At 31.0% G+C, this 25,620-nt stretch overlaps 1 protein-coding gene and 1 long non-coding RNA gene across 4 annotated transcripts in view; one reads left to right on the top strand and one right to left on the bottom strand.

The window, feature by feature from the left end:
• Positions 1-25,620, bottom strand: part of Gukh (NHS actin remodeling regulator GUK-holder) — a 196,397-nt gene that overhangs the window by 65,496 nt on the left and 105,281 nt on the right. Inside the window, exon 1 of one of the 3 annotated variants that reach the window (XM_072014516.1) lies at positions 18,563-18,674. The exons of the other annotated variants lie outside the window; for them this stretch is intronic. The gene's annotated coding sequence lies outside the window, so the exon portion shown is untranslated. Of the gene's footprint in view, positions 1-18,562; positions 18,675-25,620 lie in introns of those variants that run through there. 3 annotated transcript variants of the gene reach the window in all.
• On the top strand, positions 18,809-24,228 carry LOC139993334 (uncharacterized). The gene is made up of 2 exons (XR_011801362.1): positions 18,809-18,989; positions 23,479-24,228. It is a non-coding gene; the product is annotated as an uncharacterized lncRNA (long non-coding RNA).

Raw genomic sequence — 25,620 nt, forward strand, 5'->3', positions numbered from 1 at the left:
ATCGTTTTCGAAGACCGACCTGTATATACAACTGTCAGATACAGGTAGACATTTCACCTGACCCTCTTCTAGGCATACGAACCATTCGCCCTTACGTCCTTTCTATTCCACCATTCTTTCTTCTGTTTCGTGACCTTGCCTCTGCCTCAACATTCAGCTCGATGGAATCTTAATCGTTTTTTGAATCGCTCAAATGACCAAGAAAAATGAATTGCTTAGAACAAAAAGATGGTGCCTAGAAATTGCACGTGATGATTGTTTCTTTCTTTATCTCTACGTGTCTCTTTTCTTTTTTCTTCACGCGCTTATTGTTGCTATCACTAATAATTCTAGTGCTTTTAATGAATATTATAAGAATATAGCGATTCGGAGTAAGTAAAAGGTATAATAAAAGTATTGCAATAGTATAATTAATATTAAATGGGACTTTTCTTAAATTTAGTATTTTATAGTATATTATTTGTCTATCACTTGAATAACCACAGCAAATGGTAAAAAATGTACTCAATTATAATCATAAAAATATTTTGATTGTTCAAGCTGATACGTGTAATTAGAAACAGAACTGAATAATTTTACCTGTTTAAATTTCTCAATTTCATTACTTGGATTTCTTTGCGTAATAATTTACCAAGTAATAATATTAGTAAACGTTATAAATCATAGACTTCTTGTTAAATAGGATAATCAGATAACTTATAACTTATGGAATTTACTTGTAAAATTTAAGTTCTTACGTTACCAAGCTGCTTCTTCTTATGCGTTCCTGTGCATTTATTAGTACTAGTAAGTTGCAAGTTATGAACTATAAAATTATATTAATAATATTGGTTCAATTATACATATAGTACTATATTTAATTGTTCGTGAAATAAACAACCTATTTCGGTAAGTTTATATATTACAAGGAGATGCAGGTAATCTTAAATTCCATGATAAATGGCGTTTATAACATCATCACTTATATTTATTTTGTTTTGAATTTTAAGATGCACTAAAATACTAATTGTATGATACATCTGATAAAAATTATAAAATTAAAGTATGCCTTTTATTACTGAGTTGCAACTTGCTACACACTCTGAAACGTAGGTTAGTAACGTATTAGGTATTTCCATTTTTTTAGCAAGATTCTATTTAACGCTTCAAGAAATACTATCAATTGAGGTAATGCTTCCAGTCAATGCCGTCGAAAGAAATTTTTTAAGTTTTAAATCTTCATTACCTTGTTTATTACCTACTTAATATTATCTTGGCAAATACGAATATTATGCATCATAGGCTCAATCAGTATTTCTATGTAATACCGTTAAAAGAAATTTTCTAAACCAGATAAGAAAAATTATTCTATAAATAACAATGTTATGCGTAAAAAGAATAAAAGATTCTTATTTTAGAAGTTTCATGGTTTTAGTGATGCTCTAATGCCAGAACTGCTAAGAACGAATATATGCTCTGTAAATGACGTCGTGATCATTCACCGTTTGCTTAGACATTTTGGCTTCTTCGCAATGAAGTGCAGTAACATTTTGCTAAAGCTAGTACATTTCCTTATCATTTAGAAAAACTATCGCAGCCTTCAGGATCAACGATCGTCAATAATATCTAGAAAGTACGATTACTTGGATAAATAATACTGTCGTAATGAGAGTAAAGTATAGTTTTACGAAAACGTCTAACAGATTATATAAATTTAAATTGTATTATATAAAAATAAAATTTTAGTGTTTCATTATAAAATTGTACATTGCATATATGAATACAGTCCATTTATGTCACATGTTGTATTTAAATCTCTTGCCAATTGGAAATTTCCAGGAGATGGCACAGGCGTAGAAGACGAAAAACATCGAAAGTATGCGTACATATCATCGTCCGCAATATAGTCGATTATTTTTATAATCTCATCCTTTAATCGGCTTTTATTACAATTTGATTTTAATGATTTAAGCCCTAGAGATATCTACATATTGACCAAATTTGTCATTGTCATTTGGTTCTTTTTGAAAACTTTTCAAAGTAGATTTGAAAAATTCCTCATTTTTCACATTAATATGTTTCCGTTTCTTTTCACCGTTAATGATTTTGGTCGACAACACTATTTTTTTTAAACACTTCGCTCGCATCATGTCCTGCTACTCGCATGACAGACTTGCCATTTGTCAACTAGGATACATATTCTACAAAAAACCGCTTTAGAAAGTTAATGAAATGTGTCAAACACATCTGTCGTTGGCTCTCGGACTGTGAGTTTGGGAGGCGTTCCGATTTTAGCGCAAATGTAACAAGATATTAATGAACTCGACTAAAGAAATGCGTCCGGATATGCTTGGTTGGTTAACAGTGAATGGGAGGGGGGGGGGGGGGGTATTTGTTTTCCTACTCGAGCAAAAAATCTAGATATTTGAATGTATTCGACTAAACTGTTTTGCTAAACTACCAGACGTATCCCAACGAACCTTAAATCGTCCATTAGTAAGTGACTACGAGTACTTGCTACTCGATTAAATTACTGAACGCATCTGAACGGGTTTAAATGCATGAAAATCCAATTTAGTTATGCGTATATTAAGTATAGGATTGAATATAACGAGATCCAATAAAAGCAAATATAGAATCCTAGACATTTTAATCATACTTATCTATTAATGTACATCGTTATGGCTCTCGTTAAATACTGTTTCCAAAATTCTATGAATTTTATTTTACTAAACAAATGATTACACGTAGAGGAACGAAGTTCAGTATCATTGGATCCCTCTTGGCCGTGCCATGCTTCGTATCATAAATCTTGATTACACTCTGTTTGGTTTTATTACGACCTAAAAAAGGGAAACCGTGCAACTATACGAAGCGAGAACAGCAGAGAGACAATACGGTTCTATCAGATTGTCTGGCTTGGCTGGTTGACATGACTGGAAATCCAAGATCGACCGATAACATCACATTGAAGCGTAGGGTTAAGAAACGCGCGGGCCATCGCCCAAAAGAAGAAAAAGAAACGCGACCAGGAACGCGGAGTGAATCGCTTTTCGTTCTGGCTTACTAAACGCGGAATTGTCGAGCCCTTAATTAAAGGTCTCATAGGAGAACCATTCTCTTGATTTTAACAATTTTTATTAATGATACTAGGAGATTTCCATTATAAATAAACGTTGGATGCGCACGTTTCATATGCAAATAGTTACAGCTAAATAATCAGTCCTTGAACAATAGAATGTGATTAAATGTATACGTCGGAGGAACAATGTATGTACATACTTTTATCTTCACCACGATAATGTGCTAACAATTGTTTAGAGATGCGAAAGCGAATTATTCATGCGAAAAAAATATTACTTGGATTTGTTTAAAAAACTGCTTTAAAAAATAGAGATAAGACTCCCGAATTTTTGGAAGTCTGTCGACGGGTCGCAGCTCCTGCCAACTTGCATAGGAACTGGACATAGCAACGCCTGACATTTATTAGTGGTTGTGTATCAGTTGCAGTCTTGCGGTTCATATGTTTTAAACAAAAACGCATCAGGCCATTGCATTGCTACGGTCTTCGATGCTGAGCGTTAGTCAATCTCTCGACGCGTGGCGAGAACTGTAATCGTTACATTTCGGTAAATTTAAGACGACGACTATTTTTCAAAGTTATATTGTGGTATAAACCGTGACATATACATTTTCAAAACGTTTGATTTCTGGTAAGTATTTTTTTTTCAATTATTTTCCCTCTTTTAAGTTAAAATCAACACTAACTGAAATCGCGTCGCAGAAAAAACGTATAGCAGTCATACAAATGAAATCCAATAGATATAACTAGTTGAGAATTTGAATTCGTTATTATTAAATTAATTTCACCCCAAATGTTAAAATTTCTATAAAGCGAGCAAGAACAGAGAAATGTTTCAACTTATATAAACTAATGAAATATGTAGTTTATCCTATCTTGCAGTAAATGTTTTTTGGCACGCGATTCTATTCATTTTTGTAACAGACAAAATTTTATACACAGAAATGTTTTTTCAAGAAGCATTATGACTAGCAGGGATAGAGATCGTGGACGGAAATACTTAAGTGGGGTTAAAAGACTGAAACGGAGGAAGCAGCGAGACGATTATATTAAACAGCAAACAAACAACATTTTGAAGTAATTGAAACTACTAGTCATTCAAGACAGCCAAACGAAGGTGAAGAACATACGGCAATGAATCTACTTTGTAAAATTATTACTAGTTAAAATAGTTTCTCTTATTGTCTCTAATTAAAACTTCAATTTTATATTTAATTATGACTTCATTTAAAGAAACAAATTTGGTCTTCATATCGTATCCTTCTTTTAGAATCATTCAACTTCTATATTTTTATTTTTCATTTTATTTTTCACTAACATTATTTTCGCAGTAATCGAAATGGTTCTAGATACATACTCCAACCTGCATAGTATATTCCATATCTTCCTCTATTTTTTCCTTCCTTTCTCATTTTTGAAGCAGCCCCAGATTCGCCCTCCTTCATTCCGGCTAAGCTACTCCTAAAAATTACGTATTTTCTTTAGATGATGAAACCCATATTTAGTCCGAGGTTTCAATTGTTCAATGCATATAATCCGTCCACCCGAATTATAAACAACTTCTTTTACGACTCGCCAAAGGGCAGATCGGATGCGCTGGTATTAGATCTGGTGAATGAGGAAGCTACAAGTGAGGAAAGATCTGCATTCTATCCATCGTGATCCAAACTACGATCATATAAACAGGTCTCGATACTCACGTACCATAGAAGAAACCGCTCGAAAATATTGAATTGTAAAAAATCAAAATGGAAGGCAAGAGGGTTCGTGTTCTATACACGTGTGACATGCTATGAATGTCTCAAACAGAGACAAACACTCGCATCTCTCTCTGTCTCGTAAGAACGAGAATTTTGATGTCTTGCACGTCGATTTTTCACAACTCAACTAATATTGGTAAATTCAAATAAATCATCTATCTCGCTCAGCATTTTGAAATACTCTTCCGGAAAACAGATGCAACAATCAACTCCACTTAGCGAAACACTTATATTGTAACATGTAACGCAAAGTTTCAGTACTATGCGCATCAATTCAAAACTGAAAAAATCAATCATTAATTAAACAAGAAACGATGTATACATGCGAGTAACATGTTATTCAGCCATGTTTCGTAGAAGATTAATTTCCTTAGCGCATTAAATAAACAGTGACTACGTCCCCGATCAGCCTTGCCTGACCGCGAAACAAGCGAACAGAGCCCAGAGCGTTTCGCAATGAAATGACGTATCTCGCGGGAAATTGGTCGGCAATAGCGTCGAAGATTAACAACTCGTGTCTAACTGACCGATAGGAAGCACATACGATCGAAACGATAATTAATGCCGGCGGCGATTGGCCGTTCGAGGGCGGTACCAGTAGGAAAACTACAAAGAAATCCCTTTGAAGACGCTACGCGTCGTTGATTGTAACAACCAGCAGCAACAACTGACCAACAGGAAGTGCATTGTACTATTAACTCTGTTTAGACTTCGGTTAATTGAAGATAAAGCCAGGGACTAGCTCCTTCTTCGTTGTAACCCCAGCGCGCGTGTACTGAGTCATACATGCGTGCACCAGCCAACCTGCGGAAGCATTGTTAACACCGTTAACGTAATGTACATCTGCAATGGCTTCTTCTTTTCATTTGCGTTTTTTTCCTCAACCCTTCTCCTACCCATGAACGGGTCAAGTATACGATTTTTACATTGCAAACTGTACTAGGAAAAAGTTTCATGTTAAAGGATACACATAGATTATCTTTTGCTAGGCGATGCACTCGAATATGCAGTTTCTTTGCGTGGAAGAAGTAATGCTAGAGTTGAATAAAATTTAAATGTAGTTTAATTTTTTAACAATGTAGAATGTTTCAATAGTGAACAACTTAGAAGATACTTATCCCTTTATCATCAAGATTTCCTACATTTTTGATATTTAATTTTTCATGGGAAATAAATATTAGTAATTGTGTTACGTATGATGTGAATTTAAGATGGGAAATTAGCACTTTATTTGGCGGTTTCCTTATTCAAACTTTTCTATCATCATTTTTCCGAAACTTTTTTCATTCATACGCGAAGTTCTTTTATTTTCAAATTCTCTTCTTTTAATGGTCAAGAGACTCGAACACCCATATTCAACAAGTAAAATTTTAGAAGCTATTAGTTTGTAAAAGGGCAAGCATAAATTTTAAGAATAAAATAATTGAGCAAGATATGTATTTGTTTTATTAACAAAATCAATTTAGAAAAGGTTCGTAAAATATACTCGAACTTAGTGAAGTAAGTCCTCATTTCATGAATTCGAAAATACTATTTGATACAAGATATTGGAAAGCAAGTTAAGAAATCATATTCCATGAGAAATTAGAAATTGTAAGATATGTTATGATAGGAGCATTGAAAACACATTACTAATATACATATTATAGTAAGAAATTTCGTGAAAACAATAAATAAACTTTGAACAAAAATGAAAAAATAAATCTTTTGGTTTTCCTAAATACATTTCTTGACCACTCAGATTTCTATGAATCACGAAATATTTATCAATTATATTCATAAGAAGTAATAATATATATACAATTTATTCATAAATTATTATTAATTTGCATAGTTTTCGATTGTAATTTACACCATGTTAGTACCTTAACAGACAATAGAGATAGAAATTCTCTACATTTCCATTAGACCATTTTTTATGTTAATCGCTTCCTAATCATTTACTCATATTACACAATTCAACCATATCAAAATACGATAAAAAGGAGAATGTATGGGCCATTAAAATGACAAAGATTATAAGAGAGAAACGAGAGTAGATCATAAATAGCTTTGATAAGGTCATTTCTAATTAAGGAAATTTCATTCGAGGAAAACAAGAAACGTTATAAAACAAGAAACTATGCTCATAAGAGTGATTTAAAGAATATATTTATTCTTACTATCATTATCATCACTTTTATTATTAACTAATAATTTAAGGCGTCCTCTGATAACAAAAATCAACTGTATTATTAATATATCTTCTGTGAAATTCACTTTTTATTTCATTCAAAGTTTTTAGGTTCTAAATGATCCAACCATAATCAAGTGGAGGATCTTAATAACAAAAAATACAAACAAAATAGATTTTATAAATTTTATAGAAATTTTTAACCTGAAAAGATAAAGAAGCACTGCTTTCTTTTTTTTATACTAACTACATAAGTATTAAATTGAAAAATAAAATTAAGAAAGCCTTAGTATCTTTGATTACACCGGATAGCTTTGGTCTGTTTCGAGACTCTTTTTCACAAATACGAAAAATTATTAGGAAATATTTTTTATTAGGAAATATTTATTATAATAATATTATTAGGAAATATTTTAAAAATTATTAGGAATTATTTGTGTCAAGTTTTTGCCTTGTATATAATCCGCCAAATTAGGTTCTGAATAGTTTTCAAGTGATCTACATGTAGAAATGGATTATTTGACTCGTTATTAATAAATAGTGAAATGCATCGTGTATTTATATTAACAATTCAATGGCCATAGTACATAGTAGTTTTTCACGAGGATACAATTTTTACTCATCAAAAGAAAAGAAGTTCGTTTAATGTTAATATTATAGGGTCATTTTCTTGTTTTTGATATTTTCTTTTGGCGGAACTTCCCTCATTTTTTCAAGTTTGATTACTTTATACAAAATTGAAGATTAAATTGTAAGGTGTTGGAGCTCAGGTGGCTCAAATAATCCTTACTATATTTTATCTTAGTAGCGAAAAACTCAATTCTTAGCATTATTCGATATGCGTTTACATGGAAAAGGATCCCAGAGACTTCTTCCATGCGTAACATCATTATAGCAGCCTGGATCGCGACAATGCTAACGGATAAACGACACTGTTCAAATTCAAAGCCCATTTTCAACAATGTTCGAATGTTACGGTACCTATATGCTGATACGTGGCGACTAGAGTGAGAAAGCAACGCCACAGACGACATTCCACGACGAAGAACGTTACTTGCATATACCGGCGTTCTTCTTAACTCTCCTTTTTCCGATGACATACAATCTTCGACGTATTATGCCAGTGTATACGTATGTCGTGACTTTTAGTTCCAGCCCACACAGTACACTGACCCTTGATGCAACCGAGTACAGTGCACATGGTATCGTGTATTCAGTACGAGAGGAATCGCATTCAAGGAAGAAGTCTCTCTCTCTCCTTCATTTAGACTCTCCCTGCCCCTCTTTGCCGATGTCTTAAGACTATCACGATTAACGAGCAGTTCGAGGAAAATGTCTCTTTGACGGCTTAAGTAGCTTTCGACCGTACTCCGACACACGGCTAGAGAAACGTATTTTACGTAACGCCAGAATGCTTCGTTAGTCGGCCATTTATAATAGCGAAACAGGTTCAATAGGTTCCCTCAGTTTATAATGACTGCGCGCGATTTTTCAAACTTCTTGCCTTTAGGCTTGAACGCGCTGCGATCGCCGGACGCAAAAGAAGGATATCCTTATCTCACAAATCTCAAGACACGTTGAAGAATGGAAAATTAGGTCGCGTGAGCACCAGTGTAAACGGATGCATCTTTCGACCGGAAATTATAGAATAAATTTTCCGTCATGTCAACGTTCGTTTCTATTTCGTTTTTCCTATGCTGCTACAGAAATGTTTACGCTTCGTTTAGAGCTGAATCGAAAACTGTCAGCGGTGTGTCAAGAGAATGCGTGGCTTCTTGATTAGTTCAGTTAAATTTGTGTCAAATTTAATTTATTAACAAAATAAAATGAGAAATATGTTTCTTTTTTATGGAATAGCATACAGGGATATGCTCCTATCATATTGGACACTTGTGACGAAAGTGACAACTAAAAAACGCGATTTCCGAGTTGCCACTATGAAAATGTTACGGAGACATTCCCCGACCAATTATGAAAATCTCGTTCATTTATCTTGATAATTCGGGTTATACAGAGTAGTTATCTAGTTTTTCCTGATTCACGTGGCACTCTGCTGTATTCTATAAATGCGTTATCATTGCGAGTTGTGTCCTGACTAGAACGGTACATTTCCAGCGTAAAGAACTAAAAATGGAAAAAAGATACACTTGAATGTGTTTTATGAGCATTATTCTCTTTGTTCGTAAATTTGATTTAGTTATGTTCAAATATAGTTTTTGCTTCTTATGGCAAACACGCTTTTTCAAACATAGTCACTTTATAAGGCTAGGACTACACAGGCGTTTTATACACCGTGTATTACACGTCGCGTTTTCTCCGAAATAGGCACTGTATACTTTAGTGCAACTGTCTATATAGACCACGCTCTGAAACGCTCTCGAAACACCGCGTGTTGCCGCGCTGTCTGTCGTGTGTTGCACACAGAAGACAAAACACGCTGGCAATACGATACAATGCTTAGTGTCGATGTGTAACACGCAGCATATAAAACGCTCATCCAATCGAGATCCTACTTCGACGGAAAAAACGCGACGTGCAACATGTGGTGTATAAAATATCCGTGTAATCCTAGCGTAATGACTGGTAATAGTAAGGACAGAACTACATGTAACTTACTTTGATAAAAGTAGGTTGGTTTTTGTATATCTTTGTGGACTCGACGAGTCAGTTTGATTCGATGTAATAGAAAAATTCTTTATATATAGTTTTTGATGCTCTTGTAATAAAATAACGCTGATTTCTAATCTTTCTACGTTGTAGAATTTCGACATTAAATTGTTTCATATTAAGCATACGTCATTTTCTATATTTTGACATATGAATTGTTATATGAACTTTAATATTAAATTGAAATTCGTTACTTTATGTAACACAATCATTCTTTAATCATCATCAAATCATTCTTTAATGAGAACAACAATCAGAATTTATAATTATATATTTTTGAATTAAATAAATATAAGTATCCATTAACACACTGTTTACTGATTGTCCTATATAAAAATGAATAAAATCTATTACCAGCTAGACATCATGGACTGAAAAAAATTCAATAATGTCTTTATTGATACAAAAGTAATTTAATAAGTACTATCTAACAATATTCAACATAGTAGTCAATGCAATAATTTAATGACACAATTTGCACGATTTTATATAATACAGAGAACAGATAAGAGAAACTTCACTGTGTTAAGAATCTGACGCTTTTATTCATTTCTGCATGTAACGTAAAGTTTATAATATTAGATTTTTCTAATTAGTTATTATCGTGACTGCAAGCATACATACATACTGCAATACATACATACATACATACAATACACACTCATACATACATACATACATACAATACACACTCATGCATACATACATACATACAATATACACTCATACATACATGCATGCATATATACGTATGTATGCAGTCAGTCATAAAAATAAGCATACAGTTATTAAATGTTATTAAATGATTTATCAAAAGATACTAAAAATACATTGTCATAAAATCTTTTACTTACATATCAGAATGAAAGGACCTTGAATTTGCTAAATACAATTAACATTTTTCAAACAGAAATTGGCAGACGATAGACACTTGAATATTGCACCAGTAATTAACAAAATCTGTAATTCCAGTATTGTCAAAAAGATAGCAGGCCGTTATTGATACACAGATCCCATGAAATATCAATATAAGTCAATTTTTTTATGATTTCATATTGCTGTACATATATTTCTATAATATTGTATTTTGTATTCTTTTATTTCTTCTTTATAAAAATGTGATAAATTATATTATTTGTCTAAATATGTGTCTAAATTTTTTTATGATTTCATATTGCTGTACATATATTTCTATAATATTGTATTTTGTATTCTTTTATTTCTTCTTTATAAAAATGTGATAAATTATATTATTTGTCTAAATATGTGTCTAGATTCAATCAAAACATGTCAAAAAATTGACTGAACCTAACCTTATTGTCATAATATTTCAAATTGAAAGGATGTATAGACTTTTGTAATTTAATTGTTTACAAAATTTTTACGTATACAAGGATTTATATAATTTTTTTTTCATCTTAATAAGAAATGATAGTTCCAACGCAAGATAATTTTGAAACAAAATGGCAGAAGTGCCGAAGAGACGAAAATTCTATCGATATGTTTGGTGGCTGATTTTTATGAAATTTAATAGTAAGTCAATCCCGGTGTAATGATTTTAGCAAAAACTAAAATACATAGACTACGTTGTTTCTAGCTCATAATGAGAACCGCATCAGATAAGACTGATTACTTTTACGATATTGCTGAAACGAGATACATATATAGGAGCAAAAGAAATTAATTAAAGGAAACTTCATTATGATCATGTACCTTGCGGTCTCGCCACAAGTACCGCATCAGCCGTAAGAATATCTATTGACAGAATTAGACGGCCTCAATTTTCTATTTAATTTGTTGTATGTAAATTTATAAATGGGTCGTTCTGGGATGAAAAGATGAAATACGTGAATATTTTATTAATAGCTTATTAAATCGAGTTCTGACTAGAACACACAGCGTTAAGAAATAAAGATTTGATATTGCTTAGAGTATTTATCAAGAATTTTCATAAGAGAATAATAATAACTAAAGCCTATTGCAGCACCATAATTCAAAATAAAATTGCATTGAATTTATAAGTTACTACATTTATATAATACTGTTTAATGTTAAAAAGATTAAATATCGCTTTATTATAAGCAAAAAGCAACGTATTGTCGCAACAATTCGACTTGTAATAATTTACATAATGGAATTCATGTTTTGCTTGAAACCGCAAACGCATCATTCGTAGTACGCTCGATTAATCTTCGAAATCCGATTGCCAATCTTAAGTAATGTTAATTAATGTGGCATGTACACTTTCGGGAAGTTTTAACGTCGTTCTCACGATCAGAGTCGATGCAAAGAACACGATGTTCACGTAAACTTGTCAGCAACTGCTTCGGTTCATCGTCTTTTCCATCTTGGGTTGTGGATCATTGAATAATTCATAATTTACGAGCGCCTTGTTAAACCAGTAAGTGCCTTTTTCCGTTTGCCCTGTTTCTTTCATGCGGAAAAATCGTATTACGAAGCGACAAAACGTGCCTCTCCCCCTTCTGACCGACGAAAGGTTTGAAGTCGTCAAACTGGTTTCACATTGAACGCCGCTATTTCATTTTAGTACCGATACCGATTCGATCAAGAGTCTCGACGGAATCACGATTTTCGTTTGTTTACTCTTGTCAATCAGGTAGATTTTTCAAAAAACAATTTTTTCTAACAAGTATCTACTTTTGTTTAGAAGATTTAGACAATTAAGTTTTACATTATTGCAATTGTTAAGTTGTAAATTCACATTCATAAAAACAAGGTATTATAATTTTTTGAAGATATTTAGAAAAATTTAGATACTTGAGAAATAATGAGAAACAGCACTTAGGTATAATGCCTTTTTGGGGGAAGATGGAGATTTTTATAAACATGCGATTATAAAACTGTCCGAAAGATGGGAAAAGATTATAAATCAATATGCACAATACATTATTGAAATAAAGGTATTTGCTTTTATTTAAAAAAAAAAACGCGTTTTGCTTGCTGATATAAAAAATCGCATGAACACCTGATATTAGAAAGTTGTAATCAAGTCAATGAGAAAATTATAAAAATATATATACATAAGTATATACATAGTATGATATCAATAAATTTCGTTATTAGACTCACGCCTTCTACTTTTTCCAAAAAACTGAAATAATACACTGATGGAATAATCCCAGAACCATATTATAAGATCAAAGTGGCCTTTCGTCAAAGATTCAAGAAACCTAGATCCTGATTAGTGTCGTTAATGATTATGAAAATCTGATTATGGTAGAGAGAGAATTGCAACAAAGATAGTTCAATGGTACGTCAACAAATGTTAGTTCATCGGTTCCTATGGATATGTCCAGTAATAAAATTCTGAATGCAATAATGACCATCATTTTGTCAAATATTGTACATTTTTAATACTATTTAAGAATTTCTTGTAGATAAAAATGTGATAAATTTTAATTCCTGCAATATTACTGATACAATAAGCTATAATGTTATTTTCTTTATTTGAATCATTAATATATACATGTGTGGAAAATATGAAAGTTTACAATACTTTTTTTATTATAAGTCTTCAAAACAATTATATTAAACCTGCTTGTCTTTATCTATTTACCTATTTATCCCATAAATATTAATTGCATCAGAGTAGCAACTTGAACAATGAAGAGTATTATACTTGGCAATTGCTTCGTATGAAATAGAGTATTATCACAGTAGAAATCAAAGGCTAATTCGAGTTCAGGAATTTGCGGCATTAAATAATTGTGAGTACTAAGAACGCAAACAGACCTGCATTAAAGTGGCCTGCAGTAAAGTTAAATAATCTTATACCTTATTTAATAAATCAGAGAATTAGACTTTGAAGTTGAAAATGAGCTCGAAATCCATAGTTTTGGAAAATAACTGGTAAGATATTACTCGAACAAACTTGGTGAATCATAAAATAAGGCTCATTATCGCATAAACATTATACTATCAACCACTATTTATATACTAATGTCATTTTTTTTTAAACGCAATATACGTAGGGAATTTGTTTCAATATTTTTGTTCTATTTTTTTTTTTTTTTAACAGTTTGAAATACACAGTAAGTTAAAAAAACCAAAATTTAGTTTTCCATTAAAACGTTATTTTCAGTTGAAATAAGAAAACAAAGTTGTGTATTATATTTTACTATTAATTCTTCAACTAATTCAAAGATACATATATGAAATATTTTGTAAAGTAATGTGTTTTATAAATTTCAATGTTCGTTAGTTTTATTACATGAGATCTATTAGGGAAATAGCTAATTATCGGTAATATTATTGGAAAGCAATAGGTAACATTATTGGAAATATCCATTGATATTATGGCCAAACGAAATTATGAAACTTAATCACAACAGACAAACTTAATGATTATTATCATACTGTGATACTGACCTAAATTTCAGGAGAACGATTCGTTAGCCAGCAACCGATTTATACTTTATATAAAATAATACTAACTCTGTTACTAACACTTGTAATTTTGAAAATATAATATACGTCAACATTCGACATATATTTTTATCCTTTTAATAAATGTTGCAATGAAGTATTCTATCTTAATTACCATATCTAATCATTCAGTATAAAATTCCTAATTTTCATGTTAAGTAATAGGTATCTTTTAAGAAATGCATATGTACAATACATGCATTTTTCGTATATATATATATAGAAGCTATACAGAAAGTTGTTGGTTCCAAGAGAATACAATTTTCGTCTGCAACATAATGCATAACTACGGTACAGTATGACTTCTAATAATATTTCTATTAATGAATTATATATACATTAATGTGTACAATAATAACAAATTCGTCTAGAAATCACTTTATTAGAAGAAAATGGAGTTTTTCTTTCCAACGTAATAATTGTGAAATAACTTGCATGAGCCTTATTGCTGTATTTCAATTGAAATAATTTCCTTATTGGTAATTTACATCTCTGAATTATCTTCGTTTGCACAAGCCATGCTTCGAACGAAACATTTCAATTGTAAAAGCAAATGAGATGCGTAGAAATCTAATAATAGTTTATCACGGAAGGTTTGACTCCATAAAACTTGTTCCCAGTCACAATTTTATCGATTACTGGCTGATTGATAAGCCGATGGCTGAAAGGATTCAGCAAAGATACGGCACGCGCAACCATACCAATTCTGCTTGTAAGCTTTACACGTATTCGCATTAACCACCGATCAAAGCGTTACACCGAGCAACAATTCCAAGCACGCAAGACTACTGTAACGTACACGACACGCTTTGATGCTTACTTAGGTGAACCGCAACTGGTATTCGACTATTCACCTATTTTGAAATGTCGACAGAAAGTTTCATCTGCTCTTGTTATCAAAGTTTACAAAGTGCTTTTGCTTTATAACTTAATTATATTACTATTTTTCAAGAACGGTGTTTCTGTTGAAATTCTTTGATTAGAGAAATAGAATCTTTTAAATCATTATTACTATTTTAAAAAGAAATACTACATACATACCTGTAGATACATTTTACTAAGTTTTTTGCATTATTATATTTAAGTATCATTAGTTCTCAGTTTTAATATATGTATAAAACATATTTTATATTATGTATTAATTTAATAGAGGTATGTCGGGGTAGATGAGTTATCGATTGCATATATATAAAAATATATTCTGAAATTTTAAACAACTTTTAAAAATATCATATTAATAATGAATTAGTTTAGATTAGGTATCAAATGCTCCAACCGCAAAAGTTTAGTCTACTATGATCTTTCACTATTTAAAATCTTTATGAAATAGTAAACTACTTAATGGATTGGTTAAATTTACATATTTTTTTTTAAATACATAGTTCAAAATTCTCTTTAGGATTCTTAATATGAAATTTCACTATGATTCCATTATTTTTATAAAAATTCACAATAATTTGTTTCATTCAAAATGTGTTGTTAACTTTTATTAAAATGCTTTTTTTTCTATATTGATTGTTTTTTCTTGTAATTCAAAACAGTTATATCAGTGACACCAACTATACCGTAGTATTTCCTTCTTCGAAAATACTGTATTTTATCAACTGTACAAATTGATTAATTTTTGTCTTGGCAAAAAATATTCTGCAATCATATTGTTTAATATATGTAAAAGAAAGCATCCTCGTATCTATATTTTTATGTTTATAAATTTATAAGTCAGAGTATTGAAAATTTAAAAGGTCTTGCCATTTTCATGAGGACAAAAGAAATTAGAAACATTGAAACTTTAAGAAGTATTTTAACTCCTTCTGGAATTATCACTTCTTAAACATAGTACATACATATGATATGTATAAGTTTAATACAGAGAGCTATCCTTACGTAACAGTTGAAGTCAGATGAGTTCCATCCTCACAGCAATCCATTGATTGCCAGATACATTCGGATTTAATGAAAAAAATCTCGACATTAGTAGTTTGTTCATACTTTCTTAAATAGCATCTTGGTCATCAACCGGACAAAGCAACTATTCACGCAGTCATTTTGTGTGACACCATACAGTAACCGTTTCATTGCTTGATCCATCGATCGATTATACCGAATAAAGTTCTGGCGCCCGTGAATGCCACTTGTCTGCACGGCAGACAAAGGGCTAAAAGCCGAGGACATTTAGTCGTTAAACTCAAATGAGATTAAGCCCAATTGCTCTGACAGCATATTTAAAGTGCTCGACGGCGGCCTCCTGGCGTCCCGTTAAAGCCTATTAAACTTAGTTTCCAATGCATTCCAATTCATACCGATCATCGTCTTTTCATAATCAAGTACCTACCGATTAATGTAAGTACCAATAAACGATTAGTTGACATCAGATTTTGCACGAGTAACTTTAGTAATTTAAAACGTTATTGTATTCAAATTGAATTAAATAATTAATAATTGAAATATATAAAAATTAATCTTCTTTTTTATTCCGTTTTACAATAAAAACGATGAATTTATTTTGGAAAATTAAATTTTGTTATAGAGTATTGAATTTTATAAGGAAGATACTTTTAATTTATAACTGGTTTTCGGGAATCAAACAATGAAACAGTTATGATCACCAGGATTTTCATTTAAAGTTTCTTTAACTTGGAATATAAACATATTTATATGATATATAAACATATATCACCTAAATATCTGTCTTATTTACGACTGTATGAAAAGACTTTTCAGGATAAAGTTAAACATGTAATGATGGAAAGAAATTCAAGTTCATTTTCTTTAGGAAATTTCAAGGTCATTGATATATTTATAAATAAAACTCTATGTATTCTTTTACATCAATGGTTGTAAGTTTTATTCTCTATACAAAAATATCAGGGTACTTATTTCGGAAAAAGCATAGTTTAAAAGATATTTCGTTTTTAATTTCATTAAATGTAATGTATAAAAGACAAGGGAAACATAAATACAAGAACGTCCTTCGCATCTTTCCTTGTCTTTCATAGGTCAAGTTTTACAAAATTAAAGTTGAAATATTTTTTAGACTAAGCATTTTCAGACACAAGCACCTTGATATTTTTGTATAGATAAAATAAAAAACGCGTCAATTGATGAATAAAAAAATATAGGGTTCTATCTTAAAACATACCGATAATCTTGAAATCTCATAAAAAAAATGATCTTGACAAAAGATTCTGTTCGCCATTACATGTGCTCCCTGAAACAGCTTAACTTTATCCGAAGAAGTTTTTTCCTATAATCGTAAATAAGTCAAATATTTGGGTGATCTCATTTTGCCGAAATATCCTATATATATGTTATATGTATATATATGTGTATATGTTACAAATTGGAGAATTCATTTTACATATTAAATTTCATGTAGTGTATTTTGAATCTATTTAATACTATTATTTCTTTCCGATCAAGATTGATAATCAAGTTTCTGTTCAGGAACTTTAAGTGGTATGGATTTGGTACTACATATATTTTTTCGCAAATTGTTCCAGGAAAACTTGAAGATATCAAAGCTTTTCTTTACTGAAAGGATTAAAGTAACTTTTAAAATTATTTTGATGTATTTTCTACTTGTGATTATTTAGTGCAATGTATTTACACTGCAAATCATGATCAGCCTTGTTGCAGGGCAACCGCTACTCAATGATAGACAATGACTTGCAAGGTTACCTCGCTTTGTGTTAACTCAAACTCTTCCCATAATTGCATAAACTGATCACACTAGAAGTGATTGACAATAGATAATAAACAGATCAAACATCTGCTTCCGTGAAAAATGAAAAATGCTTGATGTTGAAATAATTAGGTATTAAGGACCTCGAATTGGTATTCCAATTACTGTAACTCGGATTATGGTGCGATATGAAGATTTTAATTTCGTTATGCAGAGGCTACAAAAAGTATTTGTACTTCCCTTTATTTCCTAATGAAGTGTTTTCTTATCAGGTTCTACATTTCATATTCATAGTATTCAATTTTGATTAAATAGCTTTTATAGCCACTGTACATCCATTCATATAAAAAAATCTGTTTCAAAAGCTTACATTGAAACAACCGTAACATCCTTTTTTATTTTTGTTACGGGTATACAACAAATATTTGTATTACTTTTCATTACTTTAGTAAGTAGTAAAAAAGCTTAACTCAATAATAAAAACATCAAACGATGTAAAACAGATAGTAATATAATGATATCTAAATATATTAATGTTAGAAAAATATTAATAAATTATGCATACAAATGATTATATAACTCTTATATAACGATGTAAACTGAAACGTAGTTTATCTTTTTCTTGTCATTACAACAGAAAAATTAATCAAGTAATACTAAACACCCACTTCTTACGAAAAGTTGCTTAAAATGGTTGAAAATATATTATTTATTGTATTATTTGTTTTATATATAAAAGCAGTTAATAAAACTTTTCTGTCAATTACACTCACTTTAAGAATTCCGTGTAGAAAGTGTTACAGCAACTGAAAGTTGTGAATACGCTCCTGTCCTGGTAGCGTTCGTCTGGTTACATCTGCTGACTTTTCTCGCTGAATAGAGTATAACTGACTTGCTTTATTTTACTAAATTTACATAATGTCATGCGAACGTCTGTATGATTTAACTAATCTCCATTATGCATATGTCTTAGGCAAGGCGCAGACGAGCAGTTTGCTGCAGCGTCATCGCCGCGATAATTTGCCACTGCGTTTTAAAATACTGCTCGTTTGCACCAGACATTAAGAATGTATACGTAACAGACCTCTTTTTCTTCTTTCTTTTTTCCTTTTGTCGTACAAACAACAACACTTCTACACATACAACATTCTGCGCATACTATTGTATGCAATTGACAACACCAAAATTTTGTTATATTTAGTAAGTATCTGGAGTGTTTGAGTGTTTTCTCTCCTTTACATCATCGTTGGTCACTTCGCTGCCTTTAGTATTCGACTCTTCATTACTCTCAATAATTAGTCCCTTCATTTATTTATTTGCACAATTATGCTTTTCATAATTAACTTTTCATAATTAACTTTGTATAATTATATCCCACGAAACATTGTTAAAAACTTTTGTTTTGTTTACCCTAAACATTGTGATCTGTGATTTGTAGCGAGAAAACATTGGTAATTTGGAGAACGAGACCGATGGGATGTAAATAATTTCAATCAATTATATTTCTTATTTACCGAGGAACTGTAAAAGTCATCATTGATCTTAATCCTAGTTCCTACATACCGCTCTCATCAGTGAAAGAACTTTGATAAACTTTCTTATCGTGGTTTACTTTTGGTAATACTAATACTCTGAAATCGATCGATAAGGAAAGGTACGCTATCGCAACTACGATAACCGAGTCTTTCTTTACTTCTGGAACGATTTTGTGGGACGTAATGTGCACAAACCTGATCCTTATTTTATATTTCATGCATTTCGGTTATATTTCACTAGCTTCGAATTACAGAATAAGACAGGCAAAGAATTGTATAATGTGGATCGTAATATTTCAAAATCAACCAATTAAAATGTCAGTCAATTTTTGTTTCAACAATTAAGTAATGAAATAAATACTAATATACAATGGATAACATGAAACTACTTATTAAGAAAGTTCAAATATCATATAAATATAAGATCTAGTAAGATTTAAAAATCATCCATTCTATCATAGATAATATCTCTGATTTACTGCTATTTTCTACTAATCTAACTAATACTAACTAATTTAAGTATGTATTATACATTATTATTTACCTCTAACCAAAATATTTCTTTGCAAGACATACACAACAGAAACAAACTACAGTAATTAGATTTCGGACTTTTATACATTTATACAAAATTTAAAGATGCAAAACAGTACATGGTGCATATAATACACAAAAATAAGTAAAAATAATTCACATTTAGTAACTTAGTCAGTCGTGTTTATAAAAATAAAATTTGCATAAATATCCGCAGTCTAATAATATTTACGTATTTATGGGAAATTCAAATGTTAGAAAATATATGGGATGTACATAATATAGAAAGAAATATGTAAAATATACAAAATAAAATAGAATACGAATCTCTATTTAGATTCTATATAAAAATGTAAATTTACATAAACATTCACAGCCTACTAATAAGTTATTAGTAATAACTATCAAAACTTAAAAATTAACATATAAAACGTAACAAAATTGCAGCGTTAACACTTAGATTTCAATATACGTCCTTTCTCTGACAATCTTATATTAAAACATTGAATCAAGTAATCGTCAAGTTTGTCTAAATTACCATTCGCGTTAGCAGAAGGAGACATTAATTCAAGATACACAACTCGAAAAGCGTTCAATTTGTCAAATCCGCCTTAACTCGTTGGGAATATCACCACGCCTTCCCACTTGATGATTAAAGTCTCGAGTTTCGTTCAAGGAGGTCAAAGGAAGGAATTCCGGATAAAGTCATGGCGTTCTCGAAGAAAACGGTTTCGATTACTATATGTATTACCCAATCTCTCAGCCTAAAAGGGAAAAGAGAAGGACGGGTCACCGGTACTCCGGTCCGGTTTTCAGAAGGTGACGATAATACGATGAGATCGAGCTTGGTGTGAAGCAACCGCAAGGCATAATATCATTCATGGGTTACCGCGGTTCCATACATGCAGGTACCCGTGAACGCGGTCCACGTATGCGATGTACATATACGAGTACACGTCGAATACGTGGGCAGATGGAGCTTGGGGCCTGCTTGCTCACTCATGGCAATTCTTCCTTCGTGCCTTCACCTCGCTTTGCTCAACTTTCGCCCGAGAGTAGAAGAAACTGTCAATCGTTGCTTAGTCAACGGGCAAATCTTTTCCTTTCCTTCTTTTTTCTTTCTTTTCTCGTTCTCGTATTTTGGTTATTAGCGTAGCCATTTGGCAATAGGGAACGTTAATGTAAAGTTTTACAATATTTGGGGAAATTTAGTCAGGTATAAATATACAGGCTCACGAAAGCATTCGAACTTGTATTGTGTGAAATATGTTATGTGTATTATACGAAATATTTTGAGATTTCATTAGCGCTGTCATGATACTCGATTATCATGGACATATCGATAAAATATAAAACAAATCTGAAAATGTGCATAGAAACTACAAAATATTTAGATCAAGTACATATTTCGCTGAGATCACAAAACATTTGAACAGCCAATTATCCATTAGATCGATAAACCTCAATATTCAGTAGAAACATTTTTAACATTCACATGCCTAAAATGGTTCTTTATGCCGTATTCTACCACTTTACTAAATAAATGTTTGCAATAAATATGTTGTATTTTTTGGATATATTTTCAAATTGCTCTTAAATTTTACTAATATAATCATGAAAGTAGCGTCTCATCACAATGCTATTTCAAAATATTTTATATAAAACACATATACGTATATACAGTGTATGGATATAAAATTTTCCAGTGGTAAGTGTTCAAGTAATTTCATGTACGAGGTAGAAGTGTGTTAGATAAATACTGAAAGATACTGTTTATTGTGAAGTTAGAATATCTTTGAAAACAAAACGGTTAGAAAATTATCAGAATTGATGGATTGTCGAATATGACTGATAGTATGACAATTGACTACAATACAAGTTTCATAAGCAGATCTGGCATTTTAGATGGTTGGATAAATTGATAAAAATGAATAAAGATAAGATCGTTTATAATTAAAAATATGAACAAGCAAAAGATATGAAGATAGTTAGTATATTTAGAACAGGATACGAATATATTAGTGATTTGGCTTAAAAAGTACCGAACCTTAAGTAAAATTTAACAGTGTACGTTTATAAAGTATTTACCATGTAATCTGTCCAAATATTGCAATGATACATATATATCCGAAAAAAATAACAAATAATTTGTGACATTAGAATAAAACAATTAAGAGAAATATTTATTAAAAAATACATATAAATTTTATTACGAGTGGAATCTCAGAGACATGCATTTTAAAAATATAAAAAGCTTGCAGAAGTATACAGTTTGCAAAAATAAATTTTTCAATGTATAAATTTCTGAAATTTGTGAGCACATGATTTGTTCTTCTAATTAACAAGAGTAATCAAAAGTGAATATTAATACAACTTGAGACTGATTTAAAACAACCAATGCGATAAATTCGCAATAAATCCGATTTTCATACGCCGTCGTTTCATACCGCTTGATCCAAGCTATTTCAACGAATGCAGTCAAAACGTTGATTTATACTATTTACTATACTATTTCCTTTCCGTTCCTTGTTTCCCTGACTTGTTATAGGATGAACTGTACAGGTTTGTAATCGCGTATATATCCGCGAAAAATCGATACACAGGACCAATTGCCAGAATTGGAAAATAATTGAATTGTAACTCTGGAATTTTTAGCTTTTACAACAGGATGCATTTGTTGAATTTAAACTGAAAACGAAAAAGAAGCCAGGAACACGCCTGTGGAAAGAATAAAATTTTATTCCTGAATGTGGTAAATTTGCGGCTTTTTCCATTGAAACCAAACGTACCAATAGTTTGCTTGAAGAATGCGATACTATTTCACGTTTATTTATATTTATAATAACTGCCCCTTTTACATTATGCAATTTTATCTTTTCATTTGCAATTTGGAACTACAGTAAATCATGTCTTTTAATAAAGTAAGGTTATATTATGAATAAACATTACCCAATTTCTTTATTTTGAATTTTCTAATAGAAATCGATTAACTTTTTCATATAATATCATTTATCATATGATGAAGCTTTTGAAATAATTATAACAAATATTTTTATTACGTAAATACGTTTTCAGAGTTTTTCAGATGATAAAAAGTATCAAAAATTTTTGTCTACGACTAGATACATTAGTAGCAAGCTATCTGTGAAGTTCATATACAGTTTATTTAAATGTTTTTAAATCGTTGCGATTATTAGTAGTAATAATTTTACTCTATACTTTTCGTTTCTGTTTAAACTGATACTTATAATCACATTGGCCACTATAATAGATTATTAAGCAATTAATTGAAATCGTATATTAAGTTTTTGGATTTTCAAAAAAGATTGATTTATTTTAAGACTTTTAACAATTATGAACGTTTTAAAAAAGAATCTAATATTCTCAAGAAAACAAAGTGAAAGCAGTTTCCAAAAAACTAAAACTTAATTATATTCTATACTAAACTAAATAACGTGATATCATACCACTCCATCCTACACTCTACGTACCACTACACAACAAACAACCCTAATCAAGTATGCACATTCATCATGGCTGCCATATTTTCAAGTCTGAACAGCATCTATAAATATGTCGAGATAGTTTGTAAGTAGCTATAGATGTACCGTGCCTTCCAGATCAACGGTTTGCTTTGTTACCAGGAGTGAAATAAATCGCGGAAGGAAGTCGTTGCTACCATGACAAACATTGTTTCCGCCGATACAGCGGTGTGGCAAGGCGTACGGACGAAAACTCGTTGAAATAAAAATTCAGTGCGACGACCGGCGCGCAGGAAATGTCGACCGTTCTACCATTATCTATTTCGTTTTTTACCAACGTTCATGCATTGTCAATGTAGGTGTAGCCCAGATAGGTGCAAACGCCTACGTATCGCGATGGAGGATAGACCAATTTTCAAATAACGGAAACACTATAGGTTAAATGCACTATCCATTCGTTTCACATTGACAATGGCGCTTTCTATATCGAACCCTGACTTTGTTTAATCTTTCGTTGATAGAAAGCATGTAACTTGTTTCTTCTAATGGTTTTTAGAATTTTCTTTATCTATTATTACTTGTCTGTTAGAGTTATATTGGTATTTAGTAGTTATGTTTTATGGTATAATATAAGTATATGGTATAATATAAAAGAGATGGTGAGACAATGGTGAATGGTTATCTTGGTTACATTCGCTAGTACGTACAGTGGCTTACGAAAATATTTGAACATTTGTAAAAGTCTTTTATGAACTATGTTATTTGTGCTATACAAAACATCTTGAAATTTCACTAACACTCTAATGAGAGACGAATGTCATGATTATATTGATAAAATGTGAAACCAAATAACAAATAAAACAATGCGACCGTTTCACGTACATAAATGTTCATTTTTAGAGAAAACATCTACTACGGATCATACAAAAATATGTTAGTAGGTCGTATTCAGCAGCATAATAAAATGGAAAATTTGTACTTTTATTTAATACGTTTCATTAAATTGTTGACAAAAGCAATAATACAATATTCGAACTATAAAAATAATAATTTATTTCAACATAAATTTCAGATAATTATTTACAAAGGGGACGATCTTACCGATTTCAATGACGTTGAAACATGTTGTTCAAGGTCAACATCCTGGACAACTTTTCCTTATACATATTACGGGTCGGTCGGCTTTAGTTTCCGAGATATTCGGAAAAGTTTCTGTTTCAAAGACAGTATATCTGATTTTGATAATCGATTAGTCGTCCCTTTTTCCAATGTAATATTTACAATTTCAAGTAACAATTATATAATATAAAGTTTAATATGAATTGTATTATAATAATAAAGTTGCACATTATTGTATTATAATTGAATTAATATGAATTGATCTGTCTTGTTATCTAATATCTTAACTTATTTCACAGTAGCGTTATCGGCCGCTTCCTAACAGCCGAATAATTAATTAATAATATCTAACAGATATTCTAACCTAATCCATTTTTTTTTCTTTCTTATATAAGTTGAAAATGATTATCGAACGTAAGTTGGATTATATAAATATCAATTGAGTTATACAAATATACGGATGTCGTGAAGCGTTCGTCTATGCCAGAATGAAATGTAATCGTAACGAAAATTGAACAGAAGATTTTTGAGAGAGAATATCTCGAAAATTAACGTCGAACGACGATAACGTGTATGGGGAAAAGTTATTCAGAATGTTGACCTTAACAACATATTTTAAAGTCATGGAAATTAGGTCGCTCACTTTGTAAATAATTATCAAATGTCACTTTAATTTTATGCTTACTATTACCATAGTAGAGTTTAAACGGACAACATACTAAAAAGTGATAAAAAAATATTTTTGGAATGGATAAACACGAGTTCTTTTAATAATGATGCACATGTTGGAAGATAATTACATAACATGATAAATAGTGGTAAGTGAAAATTAAAATCCATTTCTGTATAATTTTACACTATATTTACATTATTTTCACAGAAGGAATATTTGGTAAAAAATGGAAGAATCGATCTGGTACGAATATAAATACATACATATGTAGCAGAGTTATGGAGAAGGTACATATACATAAGAAGTATAAGAGAAAATAAGAAGGTCGGTCTTTATTTATATTGCATAGCCTAATTGTCATTATTTGATACAGCTACTCGGTGCAATTACGTAACCTTTAGCTAGCGATTTGCGTTGATCTTTGATTCTGTTGATTGCGTTTGAATTTATCATTGTGCCCGTTTCAACAAACGCTATCATAATATAAC

This window comes from Bombus fervidus, chromosome 2, assembly GCF_041682495.2.
Source record: "Bombus fervidus isolate BK054 chromosome 2, iyBomFerv1, whole genome shotgun sequence".
In the NCBI taxonomy this organism is placed as follows: Eukaryota; Metazoa; Arthropoda; class Insecta; order Hymenoptera; family Apidae; genus Bombus; species Bombus fervidus.